Genomic DNA, 9,463 nt, shown 5'->3' on the forward strand with positions numbered 1-9,463 from the left:
TATTTCCATCATAGCCACTATTTTCTAACTTGGCTGTGAAATTGAATGGCTCATTTCAGCCCAATAGCCTCTGTGGCTACTGACCCATGCATGACCTTCATGTATTCTTCAGACATATTGGAGTTTCTATAGGAAACTGCTCTCCTTCAGTGAATATACAATGCTTCAGGCATTTGGTCCTAACCTTGTTGTAGAATGGAATTACTTTTATTCTGCCTGGTCAGACTGCCATACAATACATCCTAGCCAAGCTTTTGAAAATGACAGTAGGGGACTCCACTGAGGCTTGTCTCAGAGTTGTACAGCTGTCCTAATGCCATTGCAAGCGCGTTCCCTGTCAACTGTTGTCATATAGAATAACAGAAATATAGGACTGGAGGGGACCAAGAGAGATCAAATCCAGCCCCCTGTGCTGAGGGAGGACCAAGTAAACCTAGAAGATCCCTGACAGGAATTTGTCCAATCTGTTCTTGCAAACCTTCAATGATGTGGATTCCACAACTTCCCCTGAAAGCTTATTCCAGTGCTTAACTATCCTTATAGATAGAATGTTTTCCCTAATATCTTCTACCCTAAATATCTCTGGCTGCTAATCAATCTGATTATTACTTCTTCCATTATAGGAAAATATAGAATTAAATATAGAATTAGAGTTAGTTGAAGTCTGGTTCAGGCGCCATATGTGTTGAAAAGAGAAGCTCTGATTAGCAAATAGAAGGAAGGATTTGAAAGTAATAGGGCCAGAAAAAATGAAGTAGGGTGGATGTCTGGTTTAAAGAGCAATTAGAGATAAGGGAATTTTTCTAAAAAGCAGGCCTCTGACCTATAGGGAGAATAACAGGGAGAAAATTTGTTTTTAAATGAGCCAACATGGACCTTCCCAATCTATACACACATGTTCATATCAGGTGAGTCTACGCTGCACCATCATTTCGAGATAACTAGCATTATTTCAAAATAACAATGTGAGTGTTTACACAGCCATTCTGTTATTTTGAAATTATTTTGAAATAACAGATGGCTTATTCCAAAATCTTAAGCCTCATTACACGAAGAATAACGCCTATTCTAAATAGTTATTTCGAAATAAGGCATATGTGGACGTTCCACTGCTGCTATTTCGAAATAGCCTTTCACCAGTTATTCTCTGAGGGTATGTCCAAACTAAATCCCTTTTCTTGAAAAAGGGATGTAAATTAGACACTTGGAAATTGCAAATGAAGCCGGGATTTAAATTTCCCGTGCTTCATTTGCATAATGGTGGCCGTGGTTTTTTTTTTTAAATGGGCTTTTCAATAGGGAAAAAAATGAGGATTACAGGATCTTTTGAAAAAGGGTTTATTTTCAAAAGATCCCCGTCTAACCTGCCGTTTTTCTATCAAAACCCAGTTTCGAAAAAAACCACAATCGCCATTATGCAAATGAAGTGCAGGAAATTTAAATCCTGGCTTCATTTGCAATTTCGAAATGTCTAATTTCGATGTAGGTTAGACACACCCTAAGTTATTCCTCCCCACTGCCTCCTGGGGCTCTAAATTGAGATGCACGTCTACATTAGGGAAGCCTGCCTCAGATTAATTTTGAGGCTTCCCTGCGGTATAGATATGCTATTTCGAAATAAGCTATTTTGGAATAACTATTCCGGAATAGCTTATTTCAAAATAAGCATTCAGTGTAGAGGTACACTATGTAATACAGATGCAATGGAATAAATGTTGGAAAGTGGGAGGGGAGAAAAGGCCTCGGGGAGAAAGGAGGAGGTTGTAAATCTTAAGAACGTAAGAACATAAAAACGGCCGTACTGGGTCAGACCAAAGGTCCATCTAGCCCAGTAGCCTGTCTGCCGACAGTGGCCAGCACCAGGTGCCCCGGAGGGGATGGACCGAAGACAATGATCAAGCGATTTGTCTCCTGCCATCCCTCTCCAGCCTCTGACAAACAGAGGCCATTACTGGAATAAGATTGGAAATAAGGGTGAACTGTCTCAAATGGGCCTTTAGTTGAAGTCAGTACTTAGCACTGACATCCCTTGTTTGCTGAAGGATAAAAAAGTAAACTCTCACAGTGTTCATTGCTAATGTAGTCCCCTTACTAAAGGGGCCTCTGTTTTATTCTGAAAAGACCCTGTGTGCTACAATCCAGACTACAATTCCCATGAGCCATTGGAAAAAAACAGGAAGGGAGGACTCTGGGGGAGGAGAGGACTGCTCTCTCCATGTGCTTGAAGAAAGAGGCCTAGCAGTCTGGGACTCTGCCTTGCAGTGTGGAACCAAAGGGGGAGCCAGGCTGCTGCCAAGGACATTGATCCAGTGCAGGGGCTGTTGGAGTGCAGCTACAGACCGTTTGCCTGTTGCAACTGGGAGTTAGCAGGCTGCTTCCTATAGGCACAGCATGAGGCAGTAAGTTTGGGCCTTGTTGGAAAAGTGCTGCCTGGGACAGAGCTGCTGTTTAGCCTGGACCAAATCTCCACTACAGCTGCAACATCAGGCGCCCAGGAACACCTGTGAGTGTGACCTGCTCCCCAGTAACCCGGGGAGGAAAAAGGGGGTTACACTAATATTTGCCTGACCATGTTGTAGCCAACCTCTATGGGTACGTCTAAACTATATGGCTCCGTCGATGGAGCCATGTAGATTTGTTGTTTTGGCAAAGTCAAATGAAGCCGCGATTTAAATGATCGCGGCTTCATTTAAATTTACATGGCTGCCGCGCTGAGCCGACAAACAGCTGATCGGCTGTTTGTCCGCTCAGCACGCTAGTCTGGATGCTCCCCTGTCGACATCAAAGCCCTTTGTCGGCAGCCCCGGTAAACCTCATCCCACGAGGAATAACGGGGCTGCCGACAAAGGGCTTTGATGTCGACAGGGGAGCGTCCAGACTAGCGCGCTGAGCGGACAAACAGCCGATCAGCTGTTTGTCGGCTCAGCGCAGCAGCCATGTAAATTTAAATGAAGCCGCGATCATTTAAATCGCGGCTTCATTTGACTTTGCCTATGTGTCTAATCTACATGCCTCTGACGACAGAGGCATGTAGTCTAGACACAGCCTATGGGTCTAAGTACCCTGGGATGTAGTTAACTTGCATGTACTGTATTTTGTTTTGCTACTGTTTGGCTGTAGTAAAGTGCTTTTTATTAAGGCCAAGATTATGTCACAGAGGTTATGGAAGTCTCAGACTCTGTGATTTCCAGGACCTCTGTGACATTTTATGCCTGAGCCCTGGGGCCAGCCAGCAGAGGCCTGGAGCTCTAAACCACTGCAGGGTTTCCTGCAACTTCCAACCATTGACACTGGAGCTCTGTGCTACAGCCACCCACTGCCATGAGTGTGGAAGAAGGGGCCTCACAGCTTTCAGTTTCCATGGATGTGGGTGGTGGGGAAGCCCTGCATCTCTGAGTCACTGGCCTTAGAGCTCCCAGCCCCAGGTAGGGCATGGGTGTCTGGTTTGCATAATTTTTGATGGTGCCCAGAATGGGTCCAAACAGCCATCCCATCCATAGGACAGACTGGGGCAAGCGCCCCAGGCCCTGTGCTTTGAGGGTCCCTGAACTTCAGGGGGACATAGGGTCCACAGTGGCCTGGAGGGTTTGGGGGGGGGGGCTGGTACTGGCAGCAGCGAGCGCCCTGGCCTCAGCCTGTTGTGCTCTGACCCACCTTGCCCCCCACTCAGTGGAGGGGGCAGAAGCCGGAAAGAGGTGGAGTTTGGTGGAGGGGGTGGTGAAGGGGCATAGCACGGGCAGGAAGAGGCAGGGAGTAGGCTCTGGAGAAGAGGGGGTATGTCTACACTACCCTCTTAGTTCAAACTAGGAGGGTAATGTAGGCATACCGCACTTGCAAATGAAGCCCGGGATTTGAATTTCCCGGGCTTCATTTGCATAAACCGGGCGCCGCCATTTTTAAATCCCGGCTCATTCGAACCCCGTGCTGCGTGGCTTCATGTGGCACGGACTAGGTAGTTTGGACTAGGCTTCCTAGTTCGAACTACCGTTACTCCTCGTGGAATGAGGGTAGTGTAGACATACCCAGGTGGACTGCGAGTGGGGCGGGGAGGGGTTTGGGACTTGCGGAAAGGGGTGGAAAGGGAGCAGGGTGGAGCAGAGTAGGCTGGTCTGGGTTGCTTGCTGCTAGTGGTGCCAGACCCCCCACTAACTGCCTAGGCTGCCCTAGACCCTGTGGCCCCCTGAAGCGCTGGGCCCCCAAAGTGTAGGTCCCAGGGCAGTTGCCTCAATCTGTCCTATGGATGGGATGGCTCTGAAAAAATAAGACCAAACACTGGTGGAGCTGGAGCCATGTTCCAGAGTATTGGTGGAGCATGGGCACCACAGGCCCATATACCTCACCACCTATGAGGGAGCAAAATGCCCAGTTGCCATGGGAAGCAGGGAAAGTAGGGGGACCCCGGCACTCTCATCTGAGCCACCACAGGTGCTTGGGACACGGCTGGATCCCACCCTCCCCATTTTGTAGCAGTTATTTTTAGTAAGAGTCAGGGACATGTCATGGCCTTCTGTGAACTTTTGTTTATTGCTGGGGAGCTGTCCATAATTTTTACTGAAAATACCTGTGGCAAAATTTTAAGCTTACTTTTTATTTTGGCTTTTTTAGACATATTTAGAGCAATTGTATAAATGCCATTGGGTCTTTTGGTTTAATAAAAGAAATTTGTGGTTACATTTAATGTTTGGTTTCCTATATTAATATCTATGATTTAAAATATTATTAATAATACCAACACCTACCTTCATTGTACACAGAGAACAAGTGATCGCTGTCCTCTTTGATAACAGTCCTTAACATATTTGGAGATAGTTATCAGGACCCCTGTAAGACAACTAGCTCAGTCTTGGGACTCAGGAACATGCTCTGGCCAGCACTTACCCATTCCCGATCTGTATAAGCCCAGTCCCTGCACTGAGCCAGGCACATAAAACAACCTCCCATGGTCCCCTTTAAGCCCAAGCCCTTAGTACAGGGTAGGGCAGGCAAACAAACTCAGTCTGTAGTGGTTAAGTGAGCCTAGACCCTAGTGCAGGGTGGGGCAGATAGTCCAAACATAGTTTGTAGTGTCAAGGGGGACACTACCACCCAGGAATTGGAATGGCAGGGGGGACACAGGCCCTACCTACTTCACTGCATCCCGGCCCAGGACCCTGACAGTGGCAGGACTAATTGCCACTGGGGTCAGTAGGGATACGGCTCGCAAAATGCTGGCTCACTGTAGTATGCTCAAGTCAGCCTGACTCTCGTCAGCTTCCCCTGGGCCACTTCTGAACTTCCCCTCGAGGTGTACCTGGCTCCATGGTCAGTCCTCGGAGTCATCAGGGTCTGAACCCTCAGGTAAGGCTAGCAAGGTTTCCTCCTTGGGAGGGCCTAGTGGTCCAGGCCAGTCCTCAGGGTCTGCGAGGTCCTCAGCAGCCTCCAAGCTTGGGAGCATAGGGCAGGCCTCTGCTTCCTCCAGGGGCTGTGGCCTGACTGAGCTTCTGGCCTGGGCTTTTATACAGGTAGTCCTACCCCCTGACTTCTGGCCAGGTAAAGGGGCAGGGCTAGGCTCGGCCCACCATGGCTCACAGAGGGGATCTTCCCCTTCTTGGTCTATGAGCAGCCACCCCTTCTCACTACACCCTCCCCCGCCCCTTGTTAGTTTTCTTTTCTCAAGACTAAACATGCACCTTTTAAACCTTTTTCACAGGTCAGATTTTTATTAAACCTTTTATCATTTTTGTTATTGGAATTCTACTCCTGTCCTCCAGAGTGTTAGCAGCTTCTCCCTGTCTCATGTCATCTGCAAATTTTATAAGCACACTCTCCATTCTATTATCCAAATAACTTAATAAGAATGTATACGGAAAAGGACTGGATCCAGGATAGACACCTTTGGGACCCCCGCTGATACATTCCTCCTGCAGTTTGACAGCAAACAATTTTAATTATCCTTTCATCATCGTCTTTCAACCCGTTTTGTATCTACCTTCTCGTAATTTTGTCTAGATCACATTTCTCTAGTTGTCTTATGATGTCATGTAGGGCTGTGTCAAAAGCCTTGCTAAAATCAAGATATATCATATAGATAACCCCCATCCCATACACGAGGCCAGTAAACATGTCAAAGAAGAAAATTAGGTTGGTTTGCCTCAATTTCTTTTTTATGAATCTATGTTGGCTGTTGCTTATAATCTTGTTACCCTCTTGGTGCTTACAAATTGATTGCTTAATCATTTGTTCCAGTAATTTTCCAGGTATCCAAGCTAAATTGACTGACCTATAATTCCCTGATCCTCTCCTCCTCCCCCCCCTTAAAGATAGGAACATTTGACCTTCTCCAGTCTTCTGGGATCTCACTATGCTCCACAGGTATCTTTGAGTGTACTTCATTAGGCCCTTCAGGATTGAATACATCTAACTTACCTAAACGTTCATTAACCTGTTCTTTGCATATTTTGGCTTGCATTTTTTCTTCCTCGTTGCTCATATTGTGTTAAGTATCTGGTCAAAATTAATCTTTTCTGTGAAACCTGAAACAAATTAAACATACAGGCTGTGTCTAGACTGGCAAGTTTTTCCGCAAAAGCAACTGCTTTTGCGGAAAAACTTGCCAGCTATCTACACTGACTGCTTGAAATTCCGCAAGAACACTGACGATCTCATGTAAGAAATCAGTGCTTCTTGCGGAAATACTATGTTGATCCTGTTTGGGCAAAAGTCCTTTTGTGCAAAAGCTTTTGTGCAAAAGGGCCAGTGTAGACAGCTCAGATTTGTTTTGCGCAAAAGCGCATCTAAATTGGCACGGACACTTTTCCGCAAAAAGTGCTTTTGTGGAAAAGCGTCCGTGCCAATCTAGACGCTCTTTTCCGCAAATGCTTTTAACGGAAAACTTTTCCGTTAAAAGCATTTGCAGAAAATCATGCCAGTCTAGACGTAGCCTAAGTGCCTCAGCCTTCTTGATGTCATCTTAGCTCTGCTGTCTTGCTAAATAGAGGACCTATGCTTTACTTTGTCTTTCTCCTGTCCTAATATATTTATAGAATGTCTTCATATTGCTTTGTATGTCCCTTGCTAGGTATAACTCATTTTGTGCATTAGCCTTTCTGATTTTGTCCCTACCTTTATGTGCTATTCTTTTCTAATCATCCTTGGCAGTGTGTCCTTGTTCCCACTTTTTGTAGGACTTTTTTTTAATCTTCAGATCATTAAAGAACTCCTGATGGAGCCTTTTTAAATTCTTGCAGTCTTTCCATTGCATTGGGATAATTTGCAGTTGTGTCTCTTTGGGAAACTGTTAGCTTCCTGAACTTCCGTTTCCCTTAGATTCTCTTCCCATGGGACCTTACTTATCCATTCTCTGAGTTGGTTAAAGTCTGCTCTTTTGAAGTCCATTGCCCTTATTCGGTTGCTCTCATTTCTCCCTTTCCTCAGAATCATGAAATCTGTCACTTTATGATCACTTTCAGTCAATGTGCCTTCAGCTTTCAAATTCTCAACCAGGCTTCTGCCCATTAGTCACAAATCATATCTCAAATGGCTGGCTCCCTGATTGCTTCCTCCACTTTCTGGAACAAAAAGTTTTCCTCAGTACATTCCAGGATACAATAGGGATATTTTGCCCTATTATTTTTCCAACAGATGTCTGCATAAAGTGTCTCATCATTACTAGATCTTGTGTATTGATAGTTATTTGCCTCATTCACTTTCTGCTCCTGGTTTGGTGGTCTCCATTCAAAATGCTAAAACCTTTGAAAGTGTAATGGGGCCAAAAGTTGTTGTTGGGTTCTTCCTTGACTGTAGATTAATTCCAAACACTAATGGGCTCTATTATGGATGGATCACTTGATGGTTACCAGTTCTTAGGGTTACCATATTTGAACTTTCAAAAAAGAGGACACCCCTGACAGGGAGTGTATCTGTATCAGTATCTACCAACTCACTTTGTATTAATGTAATACCTTCATATGGTAATCCTTCATTCCCTCTGGAGCACCTGGTATTGGCCACTGTTGGCAGACAGGATACCAGGCTAGATAGACCTTTGGTCTGACCCAGTATGGCTGTTCTTATGAGACTGGGAAGAGGATTGTTAGACGCTGTGATCAAGAAGCATTAGTATAAAAGTGAAATATGCAATCACTGCATTACATGGAATATATTCAACTAAACAGATTCATCTCTATGTCTGCATGGGAGTTTGAGGCAACATACCTGCATTAGCTTTGTTTGAGCTAGCATACTAAAAACAGAGTGTATCTGCAGCAGCATGATTAGGGTGAAGGAGCTAGTTGTCCAAGTACGATCCTGCCAGAGACCCTGGTTAGGTACTTGGGTTGGCTATCCTTTCCCAATTGCTGGCACTGCTGAGGTTAACTCTTCTATTTCTAGTGGATTACCTGAATCAGAGCTAGTGGGAGATATGTGTCCTTGAGCTGGAATTTACACCTTCCAATGCTAGTGTAAACATACTCTCTGGCCTACACCTATTAGGTGTTATTAGCTAATTGAATCTAGAAGGTTGCTCCCTGGCTGTTTTCAAATGAAATTAGCTTGCCTCGAAAGACCAGTTCATGTTTGTATTTCCAAGGAGATAATGAAGTTTAGATTTCATGCAAAATCTTGCCAGATAGAGAAAACAAACAATGATCTCACCCTTCTCTGTTCTCAGCAGAATCCAGTCACTGGCAGACTTTCCTTGGAGAATAAAATAGAGTCTGGAATTTTCTGGATTAAATCCCATAAATTCAGAGGCCCAGACTGTGCTGCACATATACTGGGTAATACTGTCGCTGTGAGTAGTTCCACTCTCTTCAAGCATCTGCAAAGGTGGCAGCATCTGACCTGGAAATAAGATATGGTTTTAAGCATTAAAATATGCAGAAAATTGAAGAGTTAAAGGAAACGTTTTAAGAAGATCTAAGCTCAGCTCTATTTAACCAAAGGGGAAAACACTTTCCTAAGCCTGGGAATTGAATAACATCCAGGAAATTTGTATGTGGTCTGGTAATTTAAATCATCTTTGTTAAATGTTTTTCAAATGTTAATAGATCCTCTGCTGATGTAGCTCCATTGCTGAGGATATGGCTATTAATGAATTAATAAAAATAAGTAGACAGCTCGTCAATCATTGTTCCTCTCTTGCAATTCCTTCCTCCCTCCCTCACAGATACTGACATACAATGAATTTTTAAATATATAGGTAATAAATGCTACTTAAAACAAATTAACGAAATTTAGTATGAGATTTATCAGATTAAGCAACTGTAAAATTGAATGTTGTTCAGTGGGGATTATTAATCTCTGAAAAAGAATCCATGACCATTTTTCTTACAAATCTGTATTTAAAAAAGGCAGGGTTTTGTAGTGGCACCATTCATCTCTATCCAGCCAGCTATCCTCTGGGGAACCTAGCAAGTTACAAATATTTTGTAACATAGAGAAAGTCAATTTTGAGTTAAGAACAACAAACATCTTTTTCTAG

This window comes from Pelodiscus sinensis, chromosome 1, assembly GCF_049634645.1.
Source record: "Pelodiscus sinensis isolate JC-2024 chromosome 1, ASM4963464v1, whole genome shotgun sequence".
NCBI classification, from domain to species: Eukaryota; Metazoa; Chordata; order Testudines; family Trionychidae; genus Pelodiscus; species Pelodiscus sinensis.